Source organism: Cavia porcellus, unplaced genomic scaffold (genome assembly GCF_034190915.1).
Source record: "Cavia porcellus strain 051 isolate PalLab524CR breed Dunkin Hartley unplaced genomic scaffold, mCavPor4.1 scaffold_9, whole genome shotgun sequence".
Taxonomy (NCBI): domain Eukaryota; kingdom Metazoa; phylum Chordata; class Mammalia; order Rodentia; family Caviidae; genus Cavia; species Cavia porcellus.
In genome coordinates, this window is record NW_026947492.1 from 77529089 (window position 1) to 77550616 (window position 21528).

Genomic DNA, 21528 nt, shown 5'->3' on the forward strand with positions numbered 1-21528 from the left:
AAGAATTGGGGGAAATGCATGTTGCCGTTAGCAAGGGATTTTGATCATATAGTGATCATAATCACTTTTATTTAAAAATTCTTAACTGAAATGAGAATGGTAACTCCCTAAGTTTCCATAAGATCTAATAGTCATTAGCTCAAATGTATAAAAATTTCTGCTTAGAATTATATTATGAAGAAAAATCTGATGAAAGTTTGAGAAAATTAATGCAAGCAATGCCATTATTCACACCACAGTAAAGGAACATTTCTTTAATCTGATCATTTCAGACGGAATTACCGTCTGCATACAAATAGTGTCATGTGCATTTGTAATTTTAAAGACTTAAAATGGAAAAGAAAACTACTCAAAAGACATGGAACCTAGCTCCTTCATGCCAAAGACACTTGGAGATTTCGTGGCACATTATTTTTTAAACTTTAATGCAAATCTGAGCCATCTGGAGAAATTGTCAAACTGCAGAAATAAAATACGTGAGATTCAGATTTCTAGTAAGCTGCCTGCCTGGTGAGTCTAAATCTGCCAGGTCTTGACCTGACCATAATCTGAATAAAGCAGGCCTACCCACCTCTGGCATCAGTGTGTAAACTGATGGCCGTGAGTAGGAGAAGCTAGTTAATATGCTACACTCAATTATAGTGTCTGGTAACTGGTTGTGTCACACAGCTATTGGTTCAGGTAAGAGCGTCTGAAAAAGAGATCAACAAACACACACAGAGAAAGCTTTTACTGTAGTCTTGACTTTCACAAACAAAAGAAGTAAAAGCATTTCACATTTCACAAAGCATTGGTTGATAGTTGATAGTACTGGATCACATCAACAACTCTATGGGGAAGGTGAGACAGGCATTTTACTCTATGGTCCTGATGAATGTCCTGAAACTGAGAGATAAATGATATGCACAATTTCTCATAATTAGTAAGAAATTCTCATAATTACTGTGAACTTCTGGTCATGACTTTAGAGTTTTTCCTGGCTGAGGGAGTAATTTTGCACCTACATAGTGGGTGATTCCAGTTCACTTAGAACAGTGATTATGTGAGGAAGAAGCTTCCTCACATAACTAAATTACATCAGGAGGAATAAATGTAATGCTAGCAAATACTCTCACTCCAGAGCAATTGAGCCAGGGCCTTCTGGATTTTTTTTTTCCTCTTTCTTGATTTTGGTTCATAATTAAACTTGAGAATCAATCACAGTATATATCTAATAAATCACCTGTAAGCACAGGAATTCTTCTCTGGTGTTCAGATAGGATTTTTTCCAATCTTCTGCAGGAAAATCTTAGTTGTAATGAAGTCAGAATAAATATGTATGGCTAAGTTGATGCCTAAGTTAAAATTGTCCAGCCAGGCTGAAGAATTCTGTGACTGCCTATTTGTTCTGTGGTACAGACCTTGAAAATTTGGTAGAGTTTAGCTTATCTTTAAAAAAAAAATCATTCTCACTCAAACAAGTGGAAAGTTTAGTTTGCTCAGTATACTTTTGCTCCACGTAACAGTAATGTTTCTGTTTTTTTTATTCCTTGCATTTGATGCTGAGAATTTAGTTTTACTAGGGCTTTTAATAGGATGGATGTCTAAACCCTCTTTTCCCCTGTAGCCTGTCTTCTTTTTCCTTTTGTGATTTCTGTGATCTCAAAAAGGATTTGGATAAGAAATATTCTCACACATATACTGGATTATCTAAGATTTCTATGTAAGAAATTAATTTGATATGAAGTTTGGAACTACTTGTTGGGAGCCGCGGCCGACACTGGTCGCCTTGCTTGGCGGACGTAGGGCCTGTGGGTGGGAGCGGAGCCTGAGCTAGATTGCCCCTCCCATCGAGTGAGTCAAGTTGGCGCCTGCTTCCTGCCCCCTGATTGTGCTGGCGACTTAAACAACCCGCTCTGTAAGATAGTCTGCCTAGCAACAGCTGATGTTAGCCAGTCAGCCCGCATCGCGCGCTTTGAACTGATTGGCTACTGTTGCCCTATAAAAGTGAATGCCTCTCCCGCCACGAGAGGAAGCACAGAGAGAGATAGAGAAAGTCCACCGGCGAGAAAGGGCTGGTGACAGAGAGGAGGCCTCGCGGGGCCCACGTGGAGACAAATAAAGGCAAGGCTGCACACCGTCAGAATCTGTCGCATGTTCTTCCTGCAGGCCGGGAGCGACACCGACATTTGGTGGCCCGCACGGTGACTGATCAACCCCGAGACACGGCGGTGGTGTGCAACGCTCCAGCGTGGTGCTGCCGGACAGGTGAGTTGGGGATAAGCCTGGGCTCTGGGTGGCGCGCACCTACAGGGCTTTTAGACTCCCCTCAGGCTCACGCGTAGGTGACAGGTTCTTTAAGTCACACGTGGTGAGTTACAGCCCTTAGAGGTTAGAGATGGGTAATTTACCGAGCGCGGAGGCGCGGCCCTTGGTAAAGGCCCTTAGAAAGCTTTTAAAAGCTAGAGACCTCAGGGTAGGTCAAAAAACACTGGAACTATTCATAGCAGAGGTAGATAGGGTAGCTCCCTGGTTTTTACCCACGGGGCATTTAAACCTGCCATCATGGGAGAAGTTAGGCGGGGACCTCGCCTCGGCGGAATTGGAAGGGGATATTTCGCCGGCTATTCGCCCCCTGTGGGAAATGATACATGCGTGCCTTGAAGGGGAGAGGAAGGGGTTCCCGTCAGCAGTTAGAGACGCGGAAATCATAGACGCACGCAAGGCTTTTGAGCAGGCAAAGTCGGAATGCTCTCGGGAGGGATCTGTCCAGGGGGAAAAAATCCAGGGAAAGATAGAGGACACCCAAGCTCTAGAGTCCTCCGACTTAGATAGCGAGGAGGAACCAGAAGGTGGGGCAGGAAGCCGAGAGGCCAAAAACCCCTATGCCGAGTTGCGCCGTGAATTGGAATTGTGTGCGTGCGCCGCCCGGGAAAAGCAGAGAGAGGAGAAAGGGCCCCTGAGCGCTCTCTGGCGGGGAGGAGACAGAGAGCCATCCGCTCCGCCCTGGAGCTCTTTTCCAGAAGCGGCTCCCCGCCGAGAGGCCGCTACAGGGAACCCTCCCTTCTCTCAGCCGGCACAGGAAGTGACGCCCCGTTCCACTCTGTCGCGACCGCCGTCTTATGACGTTGCGCCACGGGGCGGACGATATTTTCATGGGCGGTTATGGAGGGGTGAACGATGGCCCGGAGGGGATCCACCGATGCAAGGAATGGATTACGGTCTTTATGGAGTATATCCTGTGCAAATGGCCCCAGGCCAAGGGCGCAATGTTTGGGAACCGTTTGAAATAAAACAGATTAGAGAATTAAAAAGCGCTGTCACAACCTTCGGGCCCACAGCTCCTTATACTATAGCTATGCTAGAGAATCTTGCCTCTCAGCCTCTTACACCAGGTGATTGGATGCAGCTGGCCAAGGCATGCCTTCCTTCGGGTAGTTATCTTGATTGGCGAGCCTGGTATGCCGAGTTTGCCATCGAGCAAGCAGAAAAGAATGTTAGCAGGGGGCATGCAAGGTGGAACGAAGATATGCTCCAGGGCTCAGGTAAATATAGGGATGACCAAACTCAGTTCCCCAATGAGGTGTATGACCAAATCTCTAATATTGGGCTCCGCGCATGGAAACAGGTGAACGGTGCGGGGGCGGCCTCATTATGCCTTTCAAAGATAGTGCAGGGTGCCACAGAGCCATTTGTTGATTTCGTGGCTAGGATGCAAGACGCGGGCGATAAAGTTTTTTCAGACCAAGAGGTGGCAAAGCCCCTGATCAAACAACTCATTTTTGAACAATGCACAACAGAGTGCAAAGCGGCTCTTGCCCCGCATAAAAACAAGGATCTCAATGCTTGGATTAGGATTTGTAGGGAGATTGGAGGGCAGATGACTGCAGCAAAGCTTGCGGCGGCCTTTGTAGCCGCAACAGCACAAGCTAAGGATGCTTCTGGACCTAAGCGAGATCGTAAGCCCAAAGGATGTTTTGGCTGTGGGGAACCAGGGCATATTAGGAGAGACTGTCCGCACAGTGTTAATACACGGGAAGGGCCAATAGGCGTGTGCGAACGATGCAGGAAGGGAACACACAAAGCGAAAGATTGCAGATCAGTTTTTGATGCCCAGGGAAACCACATTAGTGGCAGGGGGATTCAGGAGCCAAAAAACGGCCAGAGGGGGCCCTCCTTACGGACGGGCCCCCGCCCCCTAGACAGGACAACACAAGGTGGCAGCCCTCCACAAGGGCTACCCCTGGGTCAGCAGGCGTGGACCTCTGTGTCGCCTCCAGACTCCTATTAACGCCCGATATGGGCGTTCAGGTGGTCGGGACCACCTTCAAAGGACCGCTACCTGAAAAGTCAGTTGGTTTAGTGATTGGACGGTCCTCCACAGCCCTCCGGGGCCTTACCGTGCTCCCTGGGGTTATAGACTCAGACTACACAGGAAACATTAAGATTATGGTCCAATCTCATGTAGGGACCATGGTGATTAATGAGGGGGATAAGATAGCACAACTTTTATTGCTCCCCAGTCTCCATGAGAGATTCCAGTCTAGACAACGGGTTAGAGGGGATCAGGGTTTTGGCTCCTCTGGAGAAATTTTTGAAGGACTTCATATGACTCTTGATAAAAGACCCATGCTCTCGCTCAGGGTTAATGGTAGAAATATAACAGGACTCCTGGATACAGGGGCAGACCGCTCCATTGTCTCCAAGAGGGACTGGCCTTCTAGCTGGCCCACCAATACAGCTGATAACACACTCCAAGGGTTGGGGATGGTGGCTGCCCCCCAGGTTAGTGCCGTGACCCTGCCTTGGTGTGATGAGGAGGGTCACCAAGGACATTTTCAACCTTTTGTTCTACAGCTGCCGGTATCTTTGTGGGGAAGAGACATCCTCACTCAGATGGATGTCACTCTTACATCCACCTGCTCTCCCCAAGCCAAGGGTATACTTAAGAATCAGGGATATGTCCCCGGCAAGGGCCTGGGCTCTGCCCTGCAGGGCCGGACATCTCCCGTACCTGTAGAAAAAAGGGAAGGTAGACACGGGCTGGGTTTTTCCTAGGGGCCGCTGAGGAAGTTCTCCTGCCTACTCCAATTAAGATCACTTGGAAGTCCCTGAATCCGGTTTGGGTACCTCAGTGGCCCCTACCCAAGGAGAAGCTTTTAGCGTTAACCGAGATAGTCAAAACCCAGCTTCAGGCAGGGCACATAAAGCCATCAACCTCCCCTTGGAATACCCCTGTTTTTGTTATTAGAAAGAAATCAGGTAAGTGGAGGCTGCTCCATGATCTAAGGGCGGTCAACGCGCAGATGCAGCCCCTGGGGGCGGTCCAGAGGGGGCTGCCAGCTCTCTCAGCCATCCCTCAGTCCTGGCCAGTTTATGTTATAGATCTTAGAGACTGTTTCTTCTCAATCCCCCTGCATCCAGAGGACACCCATAGGTTCGCCTTTACCTTACCCACCATTAACCAAGAAAGCCCTGATCTCAGATACGAGTGGATAACGCTGCCCCAAGGTATGGCCAACAGTCCCACTATGTGTCAGATTTACCTTGATTCCCTACTGGCCCCCCTACGCAAAGCCTTCCCCAGAGTTAGGTGCATTCATTACATGGATGATCTGCTGATCAGTGCGAAGGACATAAATAGGTTAGAGGATATGCTAGGCCAACTGGTCAAGGCCCTGAGAAAGGCTAATTTACATATTGCCCCTGACAAGATTCAAGGAGGAGACATAGTGACTTACTTGGGTACCAAAGTCTCCCCTACATCGATTTCTCCACAGAAGGTAACCATCAGAACAGATAATCTTACAACCCTAAATGACATGCAAAAGTTACTGGGAGATATAAATTGGATCAGACCTTACTTGCACATCCCTAATTCGGACTTAAAGCCCCTGTTTGATCTCCTGAGAGGGGATCCGGATATTGCCTCCCCTAGAGAGTTCACCCCAGAGGCCAGAGTTGCTCTAAAAAAGATAGAAGAGGCCCTAAGCAAAGCTACATTACAGAGAATTGACCCAGAACAGCCTTTTGAGGTCTGCTTGTTGCAGACCAGTTCCCAGCCCACGGCAGTGATTTGGCAGAAAGGACCACTTCTGTGGGTGCACCCTAAGGTTTCACCTGCCAAGATTATTGAACATTACCCGGAAGCAGTTGCTTCTCTGGCTCTGGAGGCACATAGTAGAGCCATCCAGCATTTTGGCTCCACGCCTCACGCTATTCGGGTGCCTTATACCGCTTCTCAAATAAAAATTCTGACTGCTTGCATAGATACTTGGGCGATCCTGAGATGTGTATTTCTTGGGGAGATAGACAATCAGTTCCCTAAGGACCCTATACTACGGTTTATTACTCAACATCCAGTGATATTTCCAAAAATCACCGCCCCTGCACCCCTTACTCCTGCAACAACAGTCTATACTGATGGGTCAAAAACCGGGATAGGGGCCTATGTGGTCTCAGGCATGCCTCCAGTTAACATACAGTTTGAACCAGATCAACCACAGGTGGTGGAGTTACAAATTGTACAAACCGTCCTTGAGAAGTTCCCAGGGGCCCTTAATATTGTTTCTGATTCAAAATATGTTGTCAATGCCATGCAGGTCCTTGAGACTGCAGGCCCAATTAAACCAACCTCCAAAGTAACTAACTTGTTTTTGTCTATCCAGACATTGCTCATAAATAGACACAACAAAATATACATCACTCACATAAGAGCACATACACACCTACCAGGGCCCATGGTACAGGGCAATGCGGCTGCTGACACGGCCACTCGCCCGTTATGGATTTTCAATATGTTATCTCCAATAGAGCAAGCCCGTCAGTTCCATGACAAATTCCATGTCAATGCCAGGACGCTAGCCAACCAGTACCGCATCTCCAGGGCTGACGCGCGGGACATCGTGCGACTGTGCGGCTCATGCGCCACACACACTCCTGCCATATCAATGGGGGTTAACCCCAGAGGGTTGATCCCTGGCGATATTTGGCAAATGGATGTCACACACATGACAGAATTTGGATCTCTTAAGTATGTCCATGTCTCCACGGACACCTGTTCTCATATTATATTCGCAACTGCAGAGACAGGTGAAAAGGTATCTAATGTGATCAATCACTGCTTAGCGGCTTGGGCCGCGTGGGGCAAGCCCAAAATATTAAAGACAGACAACGGACCAGCCTATACAGGAAAAGCCTTCAATGAGTTCTGTAAGACTATGGAAGTACACTTAAAACATGGTATCCCATATAATCCTCAAGGCCAAGGAATTATTGAAAGAGCTCATAAAAGCCTCAAAGAAATCTTATGTAAACAAAAAGGGGGAGTAGGCCAGGGCCTGCCCCCAAAGGCACGGCTATCCATGGCACTATTCACATACAATTTTTTAAACCTGAACAATAACAACCACCCCCCGGCTATGGAGCATTGTAATCCATCTCCTAGCAATAAGGGATGGGTAAAATGGAAAGATGTCCTGACGGGACAATGGATGGGCCCGGATCCGGTAGTCAGCTGGAACCGAGGTGCGGTTTGTGTTTTCCCGCAGGAACCGGGACGAGAACCATTGTGGGTCCCAGAAAGACTGACGCGTGTGACAAGCCCTTCGACTGAAGACTAATCCTGTCCTGCCGGAGACCAGCAGCAGGCCTGACAGCCAGATGAACCCGAAAAAGGCTGCTTTTTTCATTGGGGGCGTTGTCCTAGCACTCCTCAGGATAAGTATGGTACATGCGGGGCTGGGGGGCCCCGCTTCTGGAATAGATCTTCGCACGAGCCTTCTTGGCAGTCCGTGCGATTGCGGAGGTGGCACGGTAAGCAGTATACCACCTAGCGCCAAAAAAGGACCAGGGACCGATTGTGGGGATAAAACAGCATTCTCAGTTGTGTACCCCTCCACTGCAGGAGGATTTAGTCAACCATCCTATCAGTGCATACTTAAGCCTAAGGTGAGTCCCTCAGGGCCTGGTGATCTCGCCACATGTCCCTGCACTAAGTTTGAGGAATCCATGCATGTTACATGCTATACAGAGACAAAACAATGCAAACTTAAGAGTACAACCTATTGGATGGCAACACTAACTACAACTAAAAGCCCTGTTGCCCCTAACCATATTCCCGCTGCTGTAGGCAGTTCTCCATTCATGCAGTCGGGTTGTATTGGAGAGGTTGGAGAAACGGTCTGTTGGTCTATGACCGCTCCCGTTCACATCTCTGACGGTGGAGGGGTCCAAGACCAGTACCGGCAGGAACAGGTCATCGAGCGATGGGAACAATTAAATCCGTTCCCTGAAGTCAATTACCATCCACTCCTACGCCCAAAATCCCGAGGCATTAACCTTGACCCCGCTACTGAATCCATATTAGAGGCTACCCACAAAGCACTCAATCTTACTGACCCAGGGCTGGCCTCTGATTGTTGGCTGTGTATGATGATGGGAGAATCATGGCCGCTGGCCATGCCGTTTAGAGACTATGAAAGTGAACCTTACAATTATAGCACACCCTATAATTGCTCACATGGGCCTCCATTTCGGGTCCAGTTTATGGGACAGTTTAATGCATCCTGTTTTCAAAAGTACCCACAGAATAATAGTTATGATATTGTTGTTGGAGCGCTGGCAGTCGCCTCGTGTGAGTCCATAACCAATGTAAGTAGTAGCTCGCCGCTATGTGCCCCCTTTGGCAAAGTATTTGCTTGCGGCAATGGTCATGCTTATACCTACCTGCCCAGTAATTGGACCGGCCTATGTGGCCTAGCTTACTTGTTGCCTGACATTGGTATTGTCCCTGGGGACCAACCCATGCCCATCCCAGCTGTGGACACCTTTATAAAAAGACATAAGAGAGATGTACTGATTTTACCTCTCTTGGCTGGTCTGGGGATAACTGGAGCCCTGGCCGCCGGGACTGCGGGCCTAGGAGTTTCATTAACCAAATATACTCAGTTATCCAAGCAATTGATAGAAGACATGTCTATAGTTGAGAGAACCCTTCAGGAGATACAAGATCAAATTGATTCCCTTGCAGAGGTTGTTCTGCAGAATAGAAGGGGCCTAGATCTACTCACTGTAGAGAGGGGAGGTATCTGTATTGCCTTACAGGAAAGATGCTGCTTTTATGCCAACAAGTCCGGAATCGTTCGAGACCGATTAAAGAAACTGCAAGAAGACCTAGAAAAGAGAAGAAAAGAACTACAAGACAATCCCTTTTGGGGAGCCTGGAATGGCTTGCTCCCCTATATTTTACCATTGTTAGGTCCCCTGTGCTCCTTGCTTCTGCTCTTACTTATAGGACCATGCTTGCTCTGATGGGTCACATCATTTATTAATGGGCGCCTTGCGGCGGCCCGGCGTCAAGTACGCCTGGTTGCCCATGCGGCCCTGGCAGCAGCCCGTGATGGGCACAATGACCCCCAGGCTTACGCATGGCTCGCTCGACTGGCCTACGACCGGGTCTAGATGTGGCGGGTCTTCCGCACTCCTTCCCTATTGACACTACACAGCAGGGTAGGTGAGTCAATGACGGGTAAGAGCGTGCCTCCCCAGCACGACTCGACCTAAGCCAGGCCCTACCCCATACGGCACGAAAGCCGCTGGATTACTAGAATCTGCCCAGATCTAGATGTCTCTCCGAGGGGATCGCACGGAGGGGCATGAGTGCATGCCTATGTGCATCCAGGTTCCGTCCAGTTCACTCCTGGCCCTGGAAAAAGGACGAGGGTCTCAAGGCCTTGGTGGACCCGGGGACGGCCGACCAGGGTCCAAGCCAAGGGCCTACGGTGGGCCTCAACACAGGGCATAAGCCTCTGCACTCGATCCAGGGCGGGCTGCGATGCATACATTCATTCAAAGTAAATAAAATAGGGGGAGATGTTGGGAGCCGCGGCCGACACTGGTCGCCTTACTTGGCGGACGTAGGGCCTGTGGGTGGGAGCGGAGCCTGAGCTAGATTGCCCCTCCCATCGAGTGAGTCAAGTTGGCGCCTGCTTCCTGCCCCCTGATTGTGCTGGCGACTTAAACAACCCGCTCTGTAAGATAGTCTGCCTAGCAACAGCTGATGTTAGCCAGTCAGCCCGCATCGCGCGCTTTGAACTGATTGGCTACTGTTGCCCTATAAAAGTGAATGCCTCTCCCGCCACGAGAGGAAGCACAGAGAGAGATAGAGAAAGTCCACCGGCGAGAAAGGGCTGGTGACAGAGAGGAGGCCTCGCGGGGCCCACGTGGAGACAAATAAAGGCAAGGCTGCACACCGTCAGAATCTGTCGCGTGTTCTTCCTGCAGGCCGGGAGCGACACCGACAACTACTGCCTTGTAAGACTAAAAATTTCAGTACCTAATCCCTCTGGATATAATATTTGAGAAACGCTAGGTGTTGGAAGCAGATATTTCTACTTTTCTTCTATAGAGTCTTACACTTTTCTATAGTTTCCATGAGATTAGGTGGATTCTTTTGCATTGATCATCTCTCAAAGTTCAATAAGGGAAGAGGAGGATGAAGGCTTTGTATACTGGAAGGAGCCAGGAGGAACCCGGTCTTCTTGGGACAACTCTTGAATAGATGATCATCTGTGGCCTAAGTGGGTTTCATGAAATAATACTCCTTCCAGTTCTGGCCTCACGATGAGTCTAAGATATTCACAAGTTCTAGAGATGCCTCATGCATTTGACTTTGCTGCTAGATTTTCACATTCTGAGAATTTATCTGGTTTTATTTAGACAGAACGCCCTTGCATTCCCCTGGTTATCTGGTGCTGTAGGGAATGGAAGCACTTTCCAGATTGTCCTGTTAGTGACTTGGATAGAACTAGTGATGAGTGTGGAAGATGAACATTTACCTGGGCCAAAAGAAAAAAAAAAAAAAAAAAAAAAAAAAAGCAAAAGGAAAATAAGCCAAAAGAAGTGCTCATGGAGAGAAGGGTGCTCGGAAAGGAAAAGAAATAGTATGTCCTGCATGAGCAACAGAAACTGCAAGACTGAGGGGGCAGTGGTGCTGTCAGTGGCTGCTTACTCTTCTTTGAGAGCTGACCCAGTTGGTCCCACTTGGTCACTGCTAGAAGATCTTAAGCAGGTGCCAGCTGCAGTGTGTTCTGCAGATTGCTGCCTGGTGCAGCCAGACCCTTGCACAAAGCTGGAGAGCCAGTGCTCTGTGCCCATGTCTAAGGAGTCTCTTCAGCCCGCTGTGGTGCCCTACCACCCCAGGGACAGTGCCAGGGCTTGGAATCCTGCCTCACCACTGCCGCTCTCCATTTTCTCTTAGGCGCTGAGCAACATTGGTACAGCATGGATCCTGCACCCAGCAGGCCCCTCGAGAGCAGACTCTTTTTGTCCTGGAGACTCCAGTCATGTTACCTTTGTTTCCCTTCCTGAATGCGAGCTTTACCTGAGCCCTCTGTGGCTGGATCTCAGGAAATATCTGGCCACTTCTGTTCCTGTGTCGAGGAGATACAGACTGGAAGTCTCTCCAGTTCCATTACTTCTGCTACTTGGTTCTTGGGGTTTTCTTTTTTAGAAGTCTGGGTCTGCAATCTATATCTCTTTCCCTACAGGTGGAAGAATGGCATTAGTAACTGGCATAGGCAACCTTAGAACATGGGCCACTGTCCTTTGGAGTTCATGCTGTTTTATTAATGTTCCCAAAAGCCCTCGGCAGTTAGCATCCTAACAGGTCACTCATGGGATTGTTTTCTGTGTTTTCCCAATGCAATATGTGCAATAACCTCTTTTTGATGTGAATAAAATATCTTTGTGATAAATTTGAGGGTCCGTGTTTTAATTCCTGCCGTGTCAGTCTAAAGGCTGAACTGATGCACTTTATAAATCTTTACATATTAAGACAAGACAATTTTATCTTTTGTAACAGAAAAATTCAGATAGCAGAGTCTGATGGCAGATGATATCATATATTTCTTCCAGGCCCAAGGACTGGCCTTTTGGAGGCTTTACAATGTAGCCTTGGCCAGCATCAACTTTAGTTTCATTTGGTATCCACGTTAAACTTGTATTAGGAGGATGAGGTGACAGAGACAAGTGAGCTGAGCCAGGTCTGCTTTGTTCTTTTGCAGACCCAGTTGGTTTTTACTTGCATTCTACCTGAGCTCTGTGAGTAACTAGAGAGAAGACCCTAGGTTCTGGCCAGTCAGAAGCCCATACAAGAGACAAGAAGAGGGATGAGGAGGTCGCCACATTTTGACCTGAGTCTGGCTCCCTCCAAAGACAGTTGCCACAGGGTAACGCTTTTTGTGGGCAATGTTCCAGCTCCTCTCTAGGGCCCCCTCCTACTGGATGCCAGGAAGCACTGGTCCCCATTGCCACAGCCTTGGGAGCGGTCACAGCTCGGCAGTTATGAAGCTCATGGCTCTGCTCTGGGTCTGGTAATTTCCTTACACATGCAAGTGTTTTGTGCAGGGACCCCGAGTGACTCATGATAGCTTTTAGTGGATGGAATATCAGTCTGTATTGTTTCCCCATGATTGAAGTAAAGGACACATGACTGCCAACCTTTCGTAAAGCAGGGCCTCTGAGTAATGTGAGGTGACCTAAGAACGGGTGACAAGAAAGTATACATTTGTAGCTTCAAAGCTGATGTGATTGTCATAGCTGGTTTCTACTGTGATTGGCTGGGAGCAGGTATTTAGAAGTATTTGGAGTATCAGTCTACTTATGTTGATGTGTGTTATTCACGTGGGAAAATCGAACATGGGTTTAACTGACTTTTCCACAAGAAAATTAGCAGAGAAAAATTAAACCCTTAGAGGCTTAGAGAAGAACCCAAAGACATGTTTTTAGGGAGTTACAAAATATTTTAACCAAGAAATGGAGTAGGTAGGAAAGGAGCAAAAGAGACATAAAAAGACATAAAAAGAATTAAGATATCGTATATATCATATGTATCAAATCCCCAGGAGGAATACAATCATTATGCACTGGAGATATATATATATATATATATATAACTATTTTGGGGTAAAAAAGATTATAAATGACTCCATTATTATCATGGCTTATATTTGTGGCCCCCAGGCTTCAAGAGTTTACATTATGCATCTGTGATTGGTTTATTGTCTAGTGCTTGGATTGGGAGTGTGAGTGCTACACTGTCCTAGGGGTGGAGCCAGGATGTAATGTAATGGCAGGAAGAAGGTATGTCTCACTCTCTTGCTGGTTTCTGCCTTGCTGTTTGCAGCCACCATGAACCGTGGCCTCCCATGCTACCTTGCCTTGAAGCCAACTGAGTATGGACTGAAATCCCCCCAAACTGTAAGAAATAAATCTTTCCTTTCCCAACTTTGGGCATCAGGTATTTTGTCTCAGCGACAAGTAAAAGATAACTAAGACAATTATATTACTGAAATTTTAATGCAATAGTTTTCTTTTAATTATTGTGTCACACTTACGGAAATGTGTATTCCAAACTAACTTTGAAGTTTTATCTTGTTTCGGTCCAGTAGCTAAGCATGTATCTGCAGGAGCCACCTATTTATGAATGTACAGTGTGTGAATTCATGAGAGGAAAGCTCATAATCAGCTTTATTCCGCCCCTCAGATCACCATGGCTGTCTATGGGTTAACTTCTATATAGTAAGTCATTAGTGGGTGTCTTAATTAATCTTCTCAACCAACAAACATTGTGTGTGTAATTATATTTTGAGCTTTCATGTAAGAAAGAAAGGCCCCAAATAGATTTAGGAACTTGTCTCAAAAATCATGTTTTTGTTTTGTTTTTTTTTTTTTTTTTTTTTTTTTTTGGTAGTACCGGGGATGGAACTCATAACCTCATGCTTGCCAGACACTTATGCCGCTGAGCTAAATCCCCAGCCAAAAACCATTTAAGTAGTATTTGAGCTTTTCTTTGAGGCTTAGTCTCACCATTATGTTAAAATTCATACCTGATTTTTTTATAGCTTAAAGCACATCTTTGTTTCTGTAAAAGTGTTAAAAAAAACTTTGCTCTTATTATTAGTAATTAAAATGGGAAGGATTACTTGCAGTTGCATTAATGGATGCTTACTGCTCAACCACAGCATCTCCATCGGCTCAGTAGGAGGTGTGTCTCAGAGTCCACACGCAGACTGAAGAGTTAGCTGTAGGAAGGTAGAGAAGGAATTACGTCAAATGAATCAGGGCTTAGAGAACTTATATTTAAGTTATAACTTATATTTAAAACATATTTAAGAGGAAAATTTTGTTCAGTAATGAAATGAACACCTAGATTTATAGAATGTCCTCTTGAAGACCTGTGGAAAGGTAAGCAAATCTTTAATGTCTGAGAATAGCAGTGAAAGGCTTCCTAATACGTTCTGTTTTATAAACTCAACAAAATAATGATTGAGTTTTCATCTTTAATGTGAGGACAAACATCACCAAAATAAATACTTTATTTTCTTAAAGAAATTTAGATTTTACATGGAGCTGTGAAATCATTTTTAGGATGGAAAAAAGTAAAGAAATGAAATGTTCATTTCCCTTTTCCTAGCATCATTAATTTTTGTTGACATTTTCAAAAATTTTACCAATTTGCCTTTGATATTAAAATCATTTCTCTTTTAAAGCATCTATTATACCATCATTGAGATCAATTCTTTTTCTTTAGTATTTAAGTTATAGATGTCTACCTCAGCTGAATTTTTCATTGAAACTGTAATTAAAGAGTAGTGCCACCCAGCAAATGAAGAGAGTGACTTACAGATATGGGCTGTTGTTAAATAGGGGGACATGTTCTGTATACGAGATAATTCTTATAATTGGTCCATTATTGGGAGATCTTTTTATATATAATAATTGTTTCCTATGTAATTCTAATACTGTATTGTCTTGAAAATATTTTCTTAGTAAAAATGTCTTTCATTGTGTGTGTATTAAATTTAATAATTTCACAAATAATTATTGAGGAGCTATTTATAAAGCATATATATATATATATATATATATATATAGAGAGAGAGAGAGAGAGAGAGAGAGATCCATGTTTGATATAGAGGTCTTTATATATCAAAATACCTACTAAAATGGAAGCTTCAGATTATGTGAGATTTCTGGAAACTGCACACAAGCTTTCAAAACTGTTGTGAGCGTATAACAACATTCCTGTATTTTACCTATGGATTGCCATGTCTCAGGTCAATTAATTAATGAGCAAAAGCCCATGATTCTTATGGTTATTGCTTTTGATTCTTGATATTGTAAATATACTGATTGCAATGTAAAGAGCAGCACATTAATGTTGATACTGGATTACATAGTTTCATTTTTGTTTATTTTCAAGGTAAACGTATAGGAAATGTTAATCTCTAATTTTTATGGTGTCCTAATAGAAGCTTCTCAAGTGTGCACCATGGTGGCTCTTTTGACCTCTGATTGAATTCAGTTAAAAAAAGAAAAGTCAAATTAAAAGCTCCTGAATTTCTTCTGGACATCAGTTCTTTGAGATCTCTAGAATAGCACTTGCTAAATGGGAAGTAGGTTTTTATATGCCTCACTTCCTTTAAAGACATTTAAGGGGATTTCTTAATAGCTGAACAGTAAGTATATTTTAGGGGTTTCTTTTTAGTCCTCTATTTTCAGAACAAATATATGTATGCTTGAGGGTGATTGCTTGCATACATAAAAACACAGATACTACATAATATACCCATATGTTGATGTTCCTAACTTGATTTTTAGCTCATTGTTTTTGGGAATAAAAGTTGTCTATAACCTAGGTGTGACTGTCAAAAAGTAGTTTACACAACAGTGCTATCAATCTAAACTACTATTTTAACTCTCAGTATGGTGTTGCTCATAGCCTTATTTTTTATATACAACTAAAAAAGCAGACCTGGATTGAAGCAAGAGTCTTCCAGTTGCATTGGAATAAATCCTCCCCTTATAATTCTTGCCAGCTCCCAAGAGCTCTGCAAAGTGTTTTTCATTTTCTGCACAGTACCTTATGAATACTGGGAGGGAAGGAATTCAGTAGATTGGAGGTTGCTTCAGGGACACGACCACCTTGCCAGTGGACACTGGCTCTTGCATCTTGACTTTGGTACCTGTATGCAGCATCCTCTTCTGTGTCACTTTAGCCTAAAGAAGACTATCAAAGGACAGGTAGGAAGTGAGTCCAATAAAGTCATTAATTCCTTTCAATAACTTCATGATCCAGAAAGAAAGGGATCAGAGAAAAACAAAACTAGTGATTTCAGCTTGATTCTCTTCGTATTTTCATGTTGGAAATGCTGATTTATCTGTCTGAGTTCCACTTTACTTCATCTATTTTTAATGGAGGTGGCACATGAGAAACTAGGATTTTCTACTAGCGATGTAGCGGTCCATTCTCCACAAGTAAAAGTACAAAGTGCTAACCCACGTTTTTCCCAGCCATGGCATCCTGGGAGCCTGTGATGCCAGAACAAATTAACGTTCTTTCTCGACAGCCTCATTTGGGAGGTGGGGCTGCTCCATGCACAGTAAGAAGCCTGTGGAGAACAGAAGCACGGAGGCATTCAGCAGTTCATTGTCTTCGGTTGTTGGACAGGATATTTTACAGAAGGACGAAGACTTATTTTCTCAGTGTAACAAAGTTACCTTCCTACCTCTTGGCCCTATCTGCTGTCCAGCCTCTTCCATGTAATGCTGGTCACCAGGAGATGTAGCAGATGGGTTCGAAGGCACCATCTGTGCCAACTGTGGGAAGCTGAAAGTGGTGGCAGGGCAGAGACTTTCTGAGTTTCTTGGACTCCCACACAAGCTCAGAAAAGGAGTGAGATAGTGAAGTCAAAACTAGGCACAAATTGTCTCCATATTCCTCCAAGCACAGAGGTGAGGGCAAGCCACCAACAGTGAAAACGCTTAGTTGGTACCCAAAAGTAGAGGAGTGGTATAGGGAGGATAAGGGACCTAGAACCAGGCGGCTCTTGAAATAGCCCAGCGGCTGGCTAAGGGCTCCTCTGCAACTGAAGGGGTTTGGTTTCCTCCAATAGTCAGGACTCAGCCAGAGGCTGACCTGCCTGAGGTCACTGACCAATAACTCCTGTGTATCGTCTTGTCACTCAGGACAACTGCCGGAAAGGGAATGAATCCTGAGCAGGCCAAGCAGTGGAGAAGGAGGAAAGGGAAGGTTCAGAGGGTATGAAGGCAGAGACAAGAAAGCTCAGACAGCGACTGACTGCTGGATTCTTTGTTTTAATCTACACAAAAGAAAGTACATCTCTGTGAAGTTAGAGGCGCTATCTCGAATCAACTTTTAAGAAGCTGAGAAAAACTAATTTCACACACATTAAAAAATCAGCAACCAATGAGTATCAAGGTTAAATTCTACCCAAGTTTATTATGAAAAGGGAGATGAAGGGGCAAATAATCTTCAGAGGCAACACAAATAAAGTCATGACTGCAGAAGATATTAAAACTGTAACCTTCTCGAAAATGACTAAAAGATGTCAAATTAAAATGATGTAAGATATCAAAGGACACTACAAATCATCATTATGAAAACTGCCCTAAGAGATACTTGCTACAAAGAAAGGACTAGAAATGAGAGCCAAAAGAATTTCAGGAGTGAGTCTCAATGTGTGAGAAATAGAATGAATAATTTATAGTAATACTTGTATTAATTATCTCTTGACTCACAGAAAATCATCACAAGATACAGCAATGTCAGAGAAAGATTATTATTTCATAGTACTTGCAGGTCAGGAACTTGTGCATCCTTGAAATGGGTGTCTCAAAACTGAAATCATTGTATGGCCTGGCTGAAATCATCTCAGTACCCAGGGAAGTTCAGTGACTAAGCTTATGCCTGTGTCACTTGCAGCTCTCAGGCTGTCTCAGGCTGCTGATCAGAGACAGGGGTGACTTGATGGTTAGGTCTTTGAAGCCAATGAAGGACAGGAGTGTCAGAGACCAAAGAAAGTGAAGGTCACAGGCTTTTTGAAATTTAACCCCAGAAATAATGTTCATTAATTTTGGTTCCTTATTTTTATTAGAAGCAATTCATTATGTCCTGGCCACGCTCTAGAGAAAAGGCTTACATAGAGCTATGAGCACTGAGAGAAAGGAATCATTGGCCACTCTCTCAGAGACAGCTTTACGACGATTTTAAGGGGAAAGAGAAGCACACGAGCAATACAAAGAATAGTCCAAAAGAAAAGGTTGCAAATATTCAAGCTAAGTGATACAGATTCAGAATCTGGATTTTTAAAAAGCACATAAAGATGAAAACTAAAACAAGGGATCAGAAAATATACCAGAAACTGTACCTTGTGCAAACTTTCCTGAATGAATGCATGAAGCTTTTAAGTAGACTTCACTAAAAAGAGGCAAGAATCCATTACAACCTCCCAATGAAAGAATACAGTACTACAACCATTGTCCAGTATATACCACTTATGTTACTACTAAGTGTTTTCATTTATCTTGCTTTGTGAAATTCTCATTTAGCGTTGTTTAGCACCTGAATTTACAATGCCAACTATATTTTCTTGCACACTTTGTACATTTCAAATTTTTGTTGTGTGCTTTGCTTTTCAAGTTTGTTCATGTGCTACCTAGATCTAAATAACATGTTAGTGGAGGTAAAAAGGCCACACACTGGGAAATAACTTTGCAGAACAGACTAAGAGCTCACGAAATGGTAAAGTACCATGATGAGGACTAGGAAGGGCTTGTAAATGGAAATGCTCAGAATTATTCTTAGTATAAGAAAATCCAGACCAGAGTTAACGTCAAAAGGTGCGAGTTTGGTAAGATACTGTGATGTGAACAGTTGTATAGAAATGTTGGCAATAGAGGTACTGTTTTGTGCAGGTGAGTTTTGTGGGTTGGCTGTTTTTCATGTATTCAGACTGTGAATGGGAACATATTACACAGACCTCAGCGCGGCCTTTGGCATAGTACTAGAAAGATGACAGGTGCAGTGGAAAACTGGCATCGTTGGCTCTTCCTAGCTTTCTGTACATTTCTAATGTGCCAGAGGGACGCATATTATATATAACCTTCATAAATTAGAATGGATCATTTACTTTTATATATTAGAATAATTCCTTAACAGGATAGTGATAGCGATGTGGGTATTGCTATTAATAGGTTCAGCATATGTCACTTTCTTTAGCCAGTTAATAGGGGACTATGTAATCATTTGTCAAGTAGTATCCTTTGTGAGCTGACATTAGCATCACCAATAATTTTGCATAATTAGGTTATAAATAGTTCTTTTGTGAAAAGATGACAATGACGTGTAAAGGTGGATGAATATATACACATAATTACTCCACAGGAATTAGCACCAAACAAAAGAAAGACAATGGTTAGAAGCTTACAAAAATGTGAACACTAGGAAAAATTATCATGTCTCTCTGTGAGTCCCCATCATAAAAAGATAGACAGTAGACATAGAAAGTCATAATCTTTAGATTTCAGAGAACAGATAACACCACTAACAGGTACTTATATATGGTCCTCCAAAAATATATTGGAAACCGACAGAGACAAAGAAGCACACAAAGTAAGCTTAATGGTTTTTCTGTAATCAAAACAAGAAAAATAATGATTCCCTTTAGGCAGCTGACAACTTTGCAATACCCTGATCACTGGAATTTTCAGCTAGAGTATTTTGGTAGGTTATGAAGTAAATTTTGAAAGGGCTTCTAATTTAAATCATATCTATCTTTTTCTTCATACTTTTTTGTACTATAACTGCATTTTTCTTCCAAGTTTTGAAATGTCCTTCTGTGGAGACTCAGAGGAAATTAAGTTTTTACACAGTGTTCCCAGTGTCAAAAGTTGGGTAATTTATGTGTTCCCATTTCTCCAGCTCTAGGTATCATAATAGACCAGACTGTTTGCCATGGTAAGATGTGAATTAGTAATGAAATTTGAAGTGCCTCTCTGCACTGAAGGGACAGGGCCATTCCAGGTAGTCAGTGCTACTGTTTACAGGGAAGAAGATCAACACTGTGGGGAGATGAAGGGAGCTTCTTTGGGAAATGAAATAGAACACAGATGTTCTTCATCTCCAAACAGCTGCTACGGCTCCCTCATTATAGTCCAACCTTTGACTTCATTCTCTTCTTTCAAGTACAAAGAGCTCCTCTTTTATGTGAGGCATTTGAATAAAACTATTCATACTTCCTGAGAAGATTCTATCCATCACCATCTCCTTAAAAGTACCTACTTATCCTTGCAGTCTTAACAGAAATGTTCCTTAAGTCATCCTATCCTCAACTGAATTATCAAATAATATGCATCATATACACATGCAACCTACATATCTCTTGCAGGCAGCTTACTGAAATTTCAATTAAACACTTCTTTATGTCACTTAAATTTCACGTGTTTCTCCCCTACAAGAGAGTGTCATGAGGACACCATCATGATCCTAACACCTGAGCTACCACAAGACCTCAACAAAGATTTTTTTTTAATTAATTAACTAAGGGTGAGTGGTTTTCTCCAGCAGAGAAGGCAGCATCCTTGGCAGGAGCACCATCACAATAAAAGGAAGCTGGATGCAGCAGAAGGAGAGTTTGACTTGGAGTAAGAACATCTGGGTGCAAGTGATTGCTCGGTTCAGTTTTTGCTTTCTGCTGGGAACAGGTCATGCCCATGGGTTAGGTCTTTCAGTTGTAGCACAAACATGCTTTCCTCAAAAGGTTGTTTTAAAAATCAATTTGGCTATATAAAAATGTAGACTAGTTCTTTTCATAGTTGGAAATGGTATCTTTATAGTCCAGTATTTTTATTATAGTTAATGTCTGCAAAATTGGGCAAATGTTTCTTAATACACCAAATGAACTTGAAAATATAGGAGAAAATGATGAATTTTGTTAGTCTTAAAAATTTGATGAGGTGCTCAACAAAGGAGTAACAATAGTTACAAAACCTTCGAAGTTCACAGTTGTTGAGTGTTGTACTTAGCAAATTTCAGAAAGGTTTCTGAGTGTATTTGTCTTCCTGTTTGCTATGCCCAGTGGAAAAGTTGCAGACCAAGAATCAAAACGCGGTCTTATCTGAGAAAGTTTCAAAGCATTTCAGCAAACAGTTACTCAGTATTGTACAACTGTATGAGATGCTGAGAGGATACTGGAAAAATGCTATAAAAAGAATCTGTTTTGGAGATAGCTATGAGACAAGTCTGGAGTCTTTCTCCAGGAAAGATAGTGAGCTCAGCTCTGCCCATTAGAGAAAACTCTTGCTGTATTCTGAAAGCTGCAAGGACTGATAGAAAAAATAGTCAATGGGTTGGTGTTTAAATTAACAAATGATTACAGTAAAACCCATATGGCCATGAATTCCCCTCAGAACCCACCCATGTTTCAAACACACATGCTATTCTTGCCACTTTGTGAAGCAATCCTGGAAGGCCTGTTTGTGAGCATCGTTACAGGCTGTGATGGAAGGCAGGTTCGTCAAAATTAGGCACTCTGTCCTCATTCATCTTAGTCAGCAGATCTGTTACCGCATGACTCCTGGCTCGTCCCCAGTGGCAAAATGACTGTGAAAGACAAATGCTTTGAACTGAAGCTGGACATTGACATAGCCAAAAGAGTGCAACTAAAGACACTCAAGAAAGAGGAC